Source organism: Martes martes (assembly GCF_963455335.1).
Source record: "Martes martes genome assembly, chromosome: 6".
Taxonomy (NCBI): Eukaryota; Metazoa; Chordata; class Mammalia; order Carnivora; family Mustelidae; genus Martes; species Martes martes.
Genome location: NC_137893.1, coordinates 70,238,965 through 70,253,648, shown reverse-complemented (window position 1 = coordinate 70,253,648; position 14,684 = coordinate 70,238,965).

The window sequence follows — 14,684 nt, the reverse complement described above, 5'->3', positions numbered from 1 at the left end:
TATTCTTTACGAAAGGAATTACAGCATTGATTTAAGAAACCCAGGTTTACAATGTAACAAAGGAGAAATGGGTTTAATATTGAGTTGGATTGTTCCACAAACTGTGGGAGAAACAAAGAATTTGATGTTGAAAATTGAATAACTGTGATCCACACTGCTCTTTTATAGGATTTTACTACAGAATTAACTTAGGTCAATTGGCTGTTAGTGATCATGTCCACAAGTCAGAGTAAGTTTCTAAATAGCTTTGCTTACAAAGAATAGCATGCCAGTCACCGCTTTATTGAATTTGATCATTCTGATCATTTCTTTATATGAGTAGATAGATGCTGGCCTGAAAAAACTTAGCATCTGTCAAATATGAGATAGTTGTTTTAAAACTACACATTTATGCAAAGTCAATTTCTACATTGCCAGTTGAGACCTGTACTTTTATGTCTTTTGACATTGATATAAGTGGCTGAGCGAGAAGCAAAAGAAGAGTTCCGTCTCAGATGTAGCCCGAGGGCGTCCCATTCAGTATCTAAATTTAAGCCCTTAGAGAACATATACAATTTGATGGGATTATATATGATACATTCTTGGGAGTCTTTTCCTATAGTCTGTTCTCTATTTGGCCTCTCTGATCAAACAGGGTTTTGTTTCGTTTTTGCTTTCTTTGTTTGGATATGCTTGGTTTAGCTTGATGCTAATCTTGATCAAACCTGGAACTGGAGTCCACCACCAAAAAATTCCTGAAGGACTCTCTCAGAATGTTAAAATAAAGTCCCAGGAGATTTTTAGATATTTACAAATCCTGGAGAGGTCAAGAGGCCCTCATTCCATCTCAGTCTCCTTGATTTGGCAAGTTCAAATATCCATGCTACTTTATACTGTTTGTTTGTAGGAATGGTTCAGGAGAGAAACCTCAAACCAACCCCAGGGGCTTTGACCAACCTGGAGAGAGCCCCAAATCCTAATTTTTTAAAAAAAGATTTTATTTATTTATTTGACAGACAAGCAGGAAGAGTGAGAGAGGGAGAAGCAGGGGCCTTGCTGAGCAGGGAGCCCATTGTGGGGCTTGACCAGGACCCTGGGATCATGACCTGAGCCGAAGGCAGACCTTAATGACTGAGCCACCCAGGCACCCCACCCTCCAAATCCTAGTTTTGATGGTGTTTCATCAGAGCTTATGAAAGATATCAGTGGAATAAATTCTGGGCCTGCTGGGTAAGTCCTAGATTACAAGATTAAGCCTCTGGAACAAGGGAATGATCAAATCTACCTCAAATCAAGGCAAAAATTCCTTTTCTGAGAAATGAAGTTACTCTGATATAGAAGCAAATCAAGGTGTTAAAAATGCATCTTAGATGCTGATTCACAATGGCCTTTTGACCTAGCTCCAAGTAAAGGTGTCCCGATATTCAGGAGATTTACGAGGTCACCTTTCAGGTGGAAAATAACCAATATTAATATTAGGATAGCCAACATTTACTGAGAGAATAATATGAGTACACACTGTTCTTTATATAATTCTTAATTCTCTCAATAACTCATGAAACACACAATTATTACCTTTATTTTAGTGGTAAAGAATACTAGACTCAGAATGTTCAAATAACCTTATAAAGTTAGTGAGTAGCAAAATCAAGACCCATACTCTAATCTCTGGTGTTAACACTTGGCTTCCTCAGCGGTCTTATCATGTAATTTTGACCTCTGTGGGAAGAGACCCTTCTCCAAGGTCACTGAAGGAGAGCCAGGGTATTTCAAGCATTGTGTTCCAAATGGGAAAATGCATGTCACATACTTGATTTCATGTTGTAAAGTGTCAGAAAATATTATTTCTCATGATGCTAGAAACTAGACACTAAGGGACAAGAGCCTAGGGGTTAGATTCTAAGTTCCAGTTGATGGCCCAGCTCTAGCTTCTTATGTGATTATCAGAAAGTTTCCTTTTCCCTGCTTGAAAAATAGGATACTATTCTTCCCCACTTTGTAGAGTAGTTGCGGTAGTCAGGTAAGTTGATCCTGTACTAGCACTCTGCTGGGCACTCAGAAAGTGCTCAAGAAATGGTCGTGATTGTTTGCGCACATATTCCTGTCATGGTCTCCGTCACTTGTCATGTGGAGCCACAGAGTTGGTGCTTTGAAAATCCTTGATGTCAGAAGCCACCACAGAAGCGAGTCAGATGGGGAGGTACAAGGGTGGTCCTCTGACCAAGCAGAGCCCGAGTTCGCACAGCCACCAAGCAGGGGAAATGAAAAAGAACAGCAAGACGCAAAAAAGTCACCAAGAAGTGTGAGCCTCCTGGCCTCCTGTGGCAGAAGGAAGGAGACCTGAGGGACTCCGGGAACCATTATTGTGCTGAGTGTGGGGAGTCCGAATCCAGATCACTTCACTGCCATCAGCTGGGTTGACCGAACTCCTTGACTGTCCTCTAAGCTCCTGTGCCTCTGGGAAGTCAAAACTTACTCCCTTTAATTATAAGTCATCCCTGACTCCCCTTAATTGTATTCCTCAGCTTTCCCAGTGTTTTCCCTTCAGCTCAGAAAGCAGTCACTTAATAATATCATACGAAGGGAAAAAAAATCTTTCTCCAATGTACAAAATTGCAGGTAATTCTGTTATTCAATTAAGATAATACCCTTTCCTGAACATAACCTCCTGTCCTAAATTGAAACCCTAAATGAGCTGCAGGCACTTAAAAAAATGACTGAAGGATAAGGTACCCATGTGTCTCTATTCTTATATTAAAGAATGATATTCTCCCAGAATTTTCTGGCATGCCTATCCATTTGAGTCCCAGAACCTATTTTGGTGTGTTTCAATTGCTTCAAAGAATGTAAAACATCATTACCATAATTGCCTCCATATCTTTATAAATATTGCAATATTGGTAGGGCAAATGTAATCTTAGTAAAACCTAGATTGTCTTTTGAGAAGATTTCATTTAATATCTAGAGCTTTAGAACCCTTTGTGGGTAGAATTTGTATTAATAGAAATAACTTCATATATTTTATTTCCTCACTGACCAACGAAATGAGTTGTTTTCCAAGGTTAATTATCTCTGTCTTCTAAAAATACTTTTTTTTGTGGGACGCCTGGGTGGCTCAGTCCATTAAGTGTCTGACTCTTAATTCTGGCGCAGGTCAAGGTCTCAGGGTTCTGGGATCAAGTTCCACATCAGGCTAGGGAGTCTGCTTGTCTCTCTCTCTCTCTCTCACTCTGCCCTTCCCCATGTGCTCTCTCTCAAATAAATGAATAAATAAATCTTTTAAAGAAATATAAATATAAAAATACTTTTTGGTTAATAAAAATATTTAAATTCTTTTTCTTTAAAAAGCAAGGCATAACATACCATGTTCTAACAAAATTTCAATACACTATGCATGTATTGGTTATGAGCTAGGGAGCACCGTTTCCTTGAATATTATAGTTTTCCTATCTCTTTTAGTGCTATAATTTTTCCTGGCAATAAATAATGTACTCTATTGAATCCAAAATTACAGTAAATGTGCTCTGTGCAGATAATTTAACACCTGTCAATTCCCAAACCCTACGATTATAGATCTTAAGGATCTGAATTATATTGCAAAAATAATGAGTTGAAGACTGATTGCCAATGTGTATCTATTAACATAGCCGTGAATTTTTTCTACTGCATTGAAGAGATAGATCAGAGCATGGGGCATTCAATAACGCATAGCAATATGCTGGATTTAACAGGTTTAGATCTTTAAAAAATTAACTACAATCATAGCTAATATTCTTCCCCTGGGGATTAAGAAGGGCAAGTCCTTTGGTGGTGTACCCAATGCTGGGTAGTAGCCAAGTGTACCTTGGAAAGATGACCCCAGGCTGGGCATCTCTGGAGGAGTGAATATGACTGAAATCAATTGAGGGGACCCTGAGGAAGAGCCGCAGTGCTGCTCACCATCTCACTCTCCCCACCAAATCATGGAGCTACAGAGAGGAGGAACTATCTTTAAAAAGGAAAACTATTAAAGTGCACAAATAGCATCGACCTCCTACCCACTCTCTCATTTTCCTTGCTTTCAGAAGTGATGTTAGAATTATTTGAATTGAACCTTATATTATTATTTTTTTCTGCTGTGAATATCAATTTTATTCATCCAGCTACCAAAATAGTGTTTTATTTATGTGGCCAGAAGTACAACATGGTAGGGCTGGAAGGTTATTTAGAAATCATTGAAATTCTATTAAAATGCAGTTTATGTGAGGTGAGGGCACTGGGGCCTACTGAAGCTATGTGCCCAGCCAAAGACCAAGGCAAGAGCAGGCCCCCTGGCCCCCTCTCCCGCCCTGGATATTGCTGTAGATACTAGCCTGGGATTACGTGCCCATAGAGAAGTATCTGAGCCTTCCTTAAAAAACAAACAAACAAAAAAACTGAAGAGAAGAGTTTTCCAGGGGCTGCTTATGCTACACTTTTTTAAATTAGCTGAGATTTGGAGCAAGGGGGTACCTGAAGTATTGAAAATAAAATTTGTAAGGTTGTCCATGGGTCTACTGCTTTCTCTTAGTCTCTTTTTTTCTGATTCATCTCTTAGGTTCTGACCTGGAAACATCCCATCAAAAGGGATCAAATCTTCATCAAAGGAAATACTTTGCTGAAGACAACTTTCTTATCCTAAATTCTGGGTTTGGTCACAGATTGGCTGGGCTAACTCAGTTTTACAGGGCATCCAACCTTAGGTCCCTCCCCGCCTTAATCATGACTGAGTTTTTGTAAGAGGAAACCACTCAGTCTTTAGCCAAGGAAAATGGGGGGTGGGGTTGTGACTCTGAGTTGGAGGTGGGATTATTTCATTTATTTGGGGAGGGGCTGGCTTACCATATACATCCTTGTTTGAGCTTCCCACTTTCCTCTGTATGTATCATGGTACAAGAAGGATTTATCCTGCATTCATTTTCAACTGAGGCATCAAAAAATAGATGTCAGACCTCAAAATGACTGAAGCAAATCCTTACGTGTAGAACTAGCCAAGGTAGTTCTGATTCCACATTTTTAAACTTCTTCGCCAACTTCAAAGGTAAAAGAGTTGAGAGCAGGAAGAAAGGGGGCATCTAAGAGAAGTTTTTAAAGAGAGAGAGCTGTTATGCTGTGAGTCCCCCATACCTACCCAAACACACAGGGATGAGGGGGAGCTGACCTCCAATCCCACGGTTAGTGAGCCAGGAGACTGCTCAGAGAGCTTGCTTTGTAGCCTGAGTCAACCTGGGAAAGTTTAAGAGGTCTGTGAGCAGAATGGAGCTGAATGCTTTGGGATAGTCCAGCACACTTGAGTTCATCAGGACAAAGGATGCATAAGGGTTTTCTGTGGCCAGATGACAGCCATGTTGGAGAGGGACAGGGAAGAAGAGCCAAAGTGAGCTAGAGAAGTTTGAAGTCCTGTTTCAGAAGAACTTCCAAAGGATAGGACCTCTCTTTGGACAACAGGAAAACTAGGAACCAAGAGTAGTGTGGTAACTGCAGAAACAGATTCCAAGCCCATCAGGAGAGCGGCCTCTGATGGACCCAGGAGAGTACCCAAGGAGGAAGAAGCCCACTTAAAACATCCGTCGAGCCCAGGGAGTGTTCCTTCCCCTCATTTCTCCTCAATTCCCACACCTAAGGGGCTAAAACCACAGTTAGCAAGGGTGGCAGAAGCAGAGCCAGAAAGAGAGAAGCTAAAGCTAGCCAACACCTCCTCCTAAGGAGTGACTGGGGCTGACCAATTGTCTTCCCTAGAAGGTAATACAAAGCAAGTTTACTTTGTATGCTCTGGGTTCCAGTGGCAAGTTATTCTTAATGTAATTTGGGTCTTAATTTTGGGTGCTTTGTTTGGATTCTGTGCCTTGTTTTTAAAGCTCACTTTATTTTGTCAGATATATTAATTATAGTACTTCAGTATGTTTATATGACCTCATATATATCATTTGTTTGTTTTGATCCCTAATTTTCTTAATAGTCTGGTGATTTATCTGGCTGTTGGGTTTTTTTTTTTCTTTTTAAGATTTATTTGTTTATTTTTGAGAGAGAGAGAGAGAGAACGTGCATGCAAGAGCAAGCAAGCAGGGGAGGGGCAGGGAGTGGGAGAGGGCGTGTCAGGCAGACCCCCTGCTGAGCACAGAGCCCAACAGGGGACTCCACCCCATGACCCTGAGATCATCACCTAAGTGAAAACAAAGAGTTGAACTCCCAACCTACTGTGCCACCCTGGGGGCCCGGTTGGTTCTTTTTTAAGAGTAAGACACTAACAAGCTGATGGTCATCCCACGGGGCAGGAGCTGGGTCTGCACGTGATGAGAACACCGAGGCTGTGGCAAACTTTTCACCTTGGAGGATCACCAGCCCTCAGCATCTCTAGGACTTCTCCCTCGGGTCGCAGTTTTCTTAGAATGGTTCAGCAGTAGTTCTCACACTACAGCTGTATCAGAATCATCTGGAAGGCCTGTTCCAATGGAGGATTGAGCCTTATGCCCCCATACCCCAAGTCTGTGATTCAGTAGGTCTGGAGAGAGACTCAGGAGAATGTACATTTTTATCAAGTTCTGAGGTGATGGAGATGTTGTTGGTCTGGGGACCACACCGAAAATCACTGCCGGAAGCGCAGTTTCTCAGCCCCAGTACTCTTGACATTTTGTGCTGGAGAATTCTCCGTGGTGCAGGGCTGCTCTGTGTATTTGTAGGATCCCTGGCTTCTCCCCACGAGATGCCAGCATCAGGCATGTCTCAAAGCATTGCCAAACCACTGACGACCCTAAAGAGTCCTTGTGTCTCCCGCCGGGAAAATCAAAATCTCCTTGTAAGCAAGCTGGGAGGCAGTGGGGCCCTTGAGAGTCTGACCCTTCCATTGGGAGTCTATTTCACGCCCTTATTTTTGGCATTGCCTCTCACCAGTCTGATCTCACGCTACATTTGCACCTGTACATCTGTCTAAAGATAAGTGTCTTCAATAAGGGAGGAGCGGGCCAGGGTCCTGGGGAGGGAACCCGGGGGTCTGACCGACCCTCGCATGAACTTTCGACCCACGCTCCAGGGCACAGCTTTTCTCTGAAGTTCTGCTTTCAGAACTGTCCCCTCTCTCTAGGGTTGGAGCTTTTCTGAGGGTTGGCAGAGCTAAGCAGCTCCCTCTCCTGCAAGCCCGGGTCTGCGGAATCGGGTGCCGTTGACCCAACTGCTTTCCGGAGTCCAAGGTTCTGTTGACATCTTTCATCTGCTCTTATCTCTTCTCCCACTCTCTTTGTTCTTGTGGCTCTGTGCCCTTTTATACATTTATTTTCAATCTGGAGTATTGCAAAGGAACAACAAACAGCATGTGTGTTTAATCTGCCATTTTTTTCTTTTCTTTTTTTTTTATTAACATATAATGTATTATTTGTCCCAGAGGTACCAGTCTGTGAATCATCAGTCTTACACAATTCACAGCACTCACCACAGCACGTGCCCTCCCCAATGCCGTTTCTAACCAGAATTCCCAGCTGCTTTTTGGACATAAGGTCTCGGTACAAGGGAGAAGAGAAAGGGCATACAAAGTATGTGAGTTGGGGAGGTGTTATTAATGATTTTGGCTAAACATGAAGAAAAGAAATTTGAAGGTATGAGATACATTTTATTCCTATTTCAATTTTTTTTGCCTAAAGGCCTAATTGTTACACTTTGTTATCACCTATTCAATAAAAACAACATTTGTGGTAGAAGATAGAGCCCTTAAGAGACTCTGAAATATTGAGCAAGACAATATTTCTTAAAACCTTTTGTAAATGTCAAATATACACCCATGTTAGGTTATGATTCCTCACTTAAAAATATAAAGATTATAGGCCTTCATTTTACCCTTAAAATCAAAGCAGTATATTCTTACAGTAGACTTGCTTTCCACTTTGAAAATAACACTGGCACTAAGCCAAATAGCTTAGAAGTGAGAATTAAACCCCTTGAAGCATTTGGAGGTGGGTTGTTTGGTTTGTTTTTTATTGTTGTCGTTAATATTCTAGTCAGTGGAACCACTGGGCTGCTTCTCTGAATACGAACAATCTGGAATCCGAACGCAATCCGAAAGTGCGATTTAGGTCTTAGTCAGACTTGCTCATGTGTAACTTTTCTTATTGTTGAAAGAGAACCCAGCTCATGACTTTTGGGGATCAGGTGGGATTTAGCTGTACGTAACCAAAGGGGATATTGAATTCAAATTCAGTAATTAGCAAAATGACAAGTGAAAATTCTTCACAAATAAATATCTGGCTCTGGGAAAATTACCAGATCCCTCAGGAGTAAATCTCTCCTGGTAGAGGAATTGTAAAACTATCACAGCTGAAATGGACTACATGTCCTACGAATCCAACTTTGACTTGACATGTGACTTCCTTCTGAGCTTTCTACAGGTACAGCCATATGTGACAAAATGCCCTCCAGCTGCTTTAAGAGCTTTTTGGATGTTTGAATTTTTTTTTTTTTTTGATCAGTGCTTTTTGAATATAAGCACTTTGAAAAATTTGGTTTAGCACATGCTTATTAAATATTAATTCATATGGGGGCACCTGGGTGGCTCAGTGGGTTGAGCCTCTGCCTTCGGCTCAGGTCATGATCTCAGGGTCCTGGGATCGAGCCTCACATCGGGCTCTCTGCTCGGCGAGGAGCCTGCTTCCTCACCTCTCTCTCTCTGCCTATTTGTGATCTCTCTCTGTCAAATAAATAAATAAAATCTTTAAAAAAAAAAAAAAAAAAATATTAATTCATATGTCCATTGCATTATGACTTACTTGAATCCCAGTATATAGACAGACCACAGGATTTCTGCTAGAATTGTGTAGTATCTGGTGCTTTCAAGCTAACAGGCTCTAAGAAATAATGTGGTGTTCTTGCCCTTGATTTTCAAAACACCTGTTGATGTACCATCGTATATGGTGCAACTGGAATGTGCTAAGATGGAAAGTCCTTGGAAAATGTGGGAGGAGGAAGAAGACGTCAAAGACATACTAAAGTATGTCAAAAGTATACATCCAGACCTAGATCTAGATAGACTATATAGAATCTAATTCCCTATAAATAGAAATATATTATACAATATATATAAGAATAATATATATATATATATATATATATATATATATATATAAGCAAGCCAAATGCAAATATGGTTTAGAGTGTCAGTGAAAACTTGGAAATGAAGAAAGTATCCATGAGAAGAATTTGTCATAAGAGCCAGTGGAGTATGGTGGCAGAATCACTAGATTAGGCATTTGGAGATCCAGCTATGTGACCTCCAATATAAATCATCTGGCTCCTCTAAAATTACATTTTTTTCACTTGTAAAATGAAGGTAATATCTGTCTTAGCTCTCAGGAGTCTCTGAGGATTTATTGAGATAACGTATGTGACATCACTTTATAAGTTATATATATTATATGAATGTAAGTTGTTAACAAAAGCAGAATCGTAGGAAAATAGAACTGGTGATGCCCATAGGAGGTTGTTTGATTCATTTACGTGCCTAAGCCACTCAGGAGAGTGACTTACCTGTATATGCCTTTGACATATTTTGTGGTATTTCAATTTTCTCCAAACTTTTAAAATTATATTTATTAACATAAGGCATAGCAATTTTTAGTATGAAAGAGTTTTGAAAATAGTTTTAAATTATTTCCAAGTAACCGTCTATCACATAAATGGGATTCTTCTTACACAGATGATATTATTGAATTCCGTAGAGATGAACTTCCCATAGTAGGGTCCCTTGATAGACTTTGGGGGAACTTGGTGACTTCACTGAAAGTACACGTGAAAGTATGTATATGTATGTGCTAGGGGAGATTTTCTGGGAAGAATATACAGCCCTGGGAAGAATGTGCTCCAGGTAGTCTGTGCCCCTCCAGAAGCACAGAGAAAATGCCTTTTTCTGGGAGGGGGAAATGAAATTAAAATTTGGAAATTATAACTTACATTCACTGAGGGCTCGGTACATCCAGGCCCTGTGATAACTAACAGCTTTTGTTCTTCGACTACATTCACAACAAAATCCCGAGAGAGGAAAAGATCCACAGCACCTTTTAGGAAATGCTTGAGTCCAAGTATGTGTCATATTAAGGTACATACACTGGGCCAGAATTTTTACGTTTTTAGAAAGGTAAGTTGATGCCTTTACCATACGTTAAACAATAAATATATCCAAGTGGTTCTGAGAGATTGCCTCATAATCGTAAATGCATAAATAAAAGTTTTAAAAAGATTCCCATTAGTTTATTCCATACAAGTCAGATTATGATATAAAAAAAGCTATGAAAAAGCATTTTCTTTTCCTAGCTTTTAGGATTTTGGAATCGCAGGTAAGGGATCATAAACTTGTAGTCTTATCATCATTTAGTATATGAGAAAATGGCTTCAGGAAGTTAGCCCTGGTTTGCACAGTCAGCAGGTGACCAAACAGATTTAAATTCCGGTCTTCTGAGTCCTGGTCTATGATATTTTAAGAAATCAATGAAGATGGGCGATGAGAAATCCTGAGACACAATTCGGTCTTAATTCACAGCTATTACCAGCCATCCATCTTATTGTTCTTACTGTCTCTATGGATTTTCATTTTCCCTAGCAACCATAACCAGCTAAGTGACAAGAGTGTGGGAGAAGGAAGACAGAGGCAGAGTCCAACCCATTCCTAGAATTCTGAAATGCTAATGGGAAAGCTGACCATCCAGATTTAGGTGAGTTGGTGGCCTGTCCATGAGATGTTCCCAAGAAGAATTCGGAGTTCACGGAACATTCATCAAAGTATTTCTTGAAGACCTACTATGTGTTACATATCTTCCAGGCACTGGTCCCGCAATGCAGTGTATGAAATTCTCTACTGTGGTAATATACAAGTAACCACGTACCCAGAGTACACTTGACACCTTCACATAGAATTTGGAAAAAAGTCCAGACAGCAAGGTGGGCTCTCTTTAGCTAGTAATAGTCTCATAGACATATGTGGGTCTCAATTCCAGGAGAGGAGGCTTTCACAGGAAACCAGAAGAAAGAGAGAAATCCCTTGAGCTGCTGCATTCTATCTTTCCTATTATCAGGCAACACTATTAATTTACCATGTTCTCAAAATATTCGGAAAGGAGAAATAAGTCAGGGAATCCATGAAAGCAGGGTGAGGGTCGCTGACAGGAACTGATCAGCTAGGATTCCACTGAGTCATCAGCGAGGCAGAGCCAGAGAGGGGTCCACGTGGGCCAGGTAAGGGTAGAAGGGAAGGAGATGCACAGCTGGGAACATGGGACAGAGACCCAGCCCTTCTGAAACTCGAGTCATGGCATCAGCCATCAAGAGCTGACTGAGAGAAAGAGACTGACCCCCCAGTGGGGTTCTTTTTCTGCCCAAGGCCAGACTACACATTGAGACAGCATGGCTGGAGTGGAAGGCTGGGAACCAGGCATTTGCGTGGACCATCGGAACAGTAAAAGCAGGAAGAACATATACCGTGATAGAAGAAGATTCCATGAAACCGTGGGGACAGATGGGTCAGCTGAACTGGAAAATGTTCAGAGTACATGATGGGATGAATGATGGTGTGAACAAGCTGGAAACGTACCAGCTACTCATAATATCATTTCTATATTAACATGAGCTGTGTATTTTAAGCCACCAATGTCAAAACAGAAATTTGAAGGAATTCTGGGCTGGAGATGCTTGAATTACAATTTGTCAGTTGCGGAGGCTGCTGCCAAGACCCACTAGGTGGCAGTGTGGTCGTGATTTGCTGGTAAACACAGACCAGACTAGAGCTGAATCTCAAGCTATTAGTTTTTTCTGACATTTAGAAGTTCACAATAGAAAATGTTCCTGGAATAATGGATGAAAAGTCAAACAATGACTACCATGTGAGCAGCCATTGACATATAAAATAAAACTGTTTTACAAGTAGTTAACAATGGAGCATTTATAAAAAGTCAAAACAGCAGTGTCGTCTGCTAGGTTTTTAAATGATTCTTCTGATAGGTGAACATTAGATATATCTAAAATAGAGATAGGTGATAGAAGACGACAATGGATACCTCTCTCCCAGCCCTTACAAAAGCCGCGCCCTAGCTGCACCTAGCAAGCTTCAAGGGTTTTATGGACCAGGTTTCACTTCCTTCATACCATTCCAAGTTCCCTGTTGCTTTTGGAGATGCCATTGGAGACCCATCCCTGACAAGTGACCTCCTATGGCCATCTTACTTCATTTTTTGCATTCATATTGCCCCCAAATTATGTACAAAGCACACTAACATTTTGCACTGTAAAATTTCCCTGTTCTTTCTCGTTTCTTGGATTGCCGCTTATTAGCTGTGTGATATATGACCCATTACTTAATCCCTCTGTGCTTCTTTTTCTTTATCTGTAAAAGGGAATGATGATAGTATTAACCTCTTCAGGTTATTGCAGAACTGGCATGAGTTAATATAAGAAGAGATTAGATTAATGGGTCACATGGTAAACATCATGTAATAGTTTGCTCTCAACCAGAAAGTAAGGTGAGAAGGAAAAAAACTGCATTCTGGTTCCCTTTTTTTAGTGCCTTTTAAGTACTGGATATATAGTATATATGCTCAATAAATATTTAAATCAATGAATAAGTAAATGAATGACTAAAATGTGATGGTGCACTGAGATGCACAGGGATGACTTAGTAAATACAATCCAGCCCTTAACATTTGAAACATCTTTCTTTTCTTAAAGATTTTATTTTTAAGTAATCTCTACATCTAATCTGGGGCTCAAACTCACAACCAGGAGCTCAAGAGTCATCACATGCTCCACCAACTGAGCCGGCCGGGTGCCCCAGGAACATTTAAAGAACATATTAATGCATGATTAAAGTTAGAACACTTCACAAATAAGCCTTTAAAATATTTCTTTACATTTTAGATTGATCAAATGTTATTAAATATCAGGATAATAGTTTTAAAAGATTAGCTGAATCCCCAAATATTGATTTTTTTAAAAGATTTTATTTATTTGAGAGAGAGAGAGCGCACAAGCAGGAGGAAAGACAGGGGGAGAGAGAAGCAGACTCCCCACTGAGCAGCGAGCCTATGTGGGGCTTGATTCTAGGAGCCCGGGATCATGACCTGAGTTGAAGGAAGGTGCTTAACTGACTAAGCCATCCAGGCACCCCCTCCCAAAATATTGATTTAAAATAGTAGACATTTTTGGTTAGAAGTTACCTTTGAGATAAATAGGTTAACCCTTTTATTTTTGGACTAGAAACCAGGCTTTTAAATTCAGTATGGTTTTTTGTTTGTTTGTTTGTTTGTTTGTTTTTTAGTATTTTGCTTCCCCAGTTTGGCAGAAGCCATTACTATGAGTATATTAAGTGTGGTTGATTTTGCTGTTAAAAACATATGTGAGGAATACTCTTGACACTTATATTTTGGTATGGTTGCATCCATTTATATAATATTGAACCATAATTTTTGGAACTGCCTTCTTTACCATCAAAATATAAAAATGTATTTTTTAGATCTGTACTTAGCTTTTTTCAAATTGTGAAACACTTACTTTGCTCTTTGCACCAATTTACTGTGCGCTTCCTTCCCCTTTGACACTATTTCTCTTGCCTTGAAGAAACGAAGTTAAAACTATGTATCAGAAAAAATTAGTCATGGGGTAGAACAAGTGATCTTTTAAAAATATCAAGTCAAATTTTAAATTCAAAAGATCTGAACATTATTCTTGAAAATAGCTGCAACTAAAATAACATGTATTACATTTTGGAGAAAATTTTTTGGAACTGGAAAATGTTAATCCATGCAAAACACTCGCCCAGACGCAGTGACCTAGTGTGGTTTAGGTACAGCATGCACACAAGAACTAATCCATTCCTTTTGCCACAGTGGGACCTTCCCATGCAAGCTTGCCAAGGAGTCAGGGTGTTTGTCCTTGTTTTAAATGATAATCTTGTCATTTTTAAATTAAATATATTTTTATTGCCGTAAGTGCCAGTGTAACCTTAAGTGAAATCGCAGGTACCATTGGGCCACAGAGAACTGTATGCATTCACAAACAAGAGTTGTGCAAGGCTTTTAGTTTGGCAGAAATCTCATTGCAGTTCAAGCTAGGATCTATGCATTTCTTTGCACTTTTGGTGCAGTCCAGTACTGAGATTGTTCTTTAAATACCATGGCTTGAGTGGGTTTGACAACATGAGGGACATTTGTGATCTTGGCATGAGTAAACTGAGAGGAGATTTGGAGCCAAGTGTGCTGCAAAGAAACTGGGGGATAAGAAAATGTAGGCTGGGAGGATGGACTGGTTTTTATAAAGATGTGGTGCTGGGAACGGGGAGAAGAATTAGCTGAGGGGGATCTGAGGTCAAGGCAGGCTGTCCAATGGTTGTTGTAGGTGGAGAGAGGTTCTACAGCAAGGTTGCAAACTGATGCAAGGGAAACATCTTAGTGTGCTGGAGGGGACTGGCTTCAGACACAGAGGGGCTGCTACAATTTTCCCATTGTAGCAAAAAAGAGGGAAGAAAGTCAAGGTCAGATACAAGCAGCTGGTGGATTAAGTGATTGGAATATAATCCTCGTGTGTATTTCCTCAATAAAGTCCAAGACAGCCACAGTTGATGTATTAGGTTTATAACCTCGAACTTGCTACAGGTTTTCAGCATTTAAACATATTTTAATGTGTCTTTGATGCATGCAAAAGCATGTTGGTCATGCATGTAT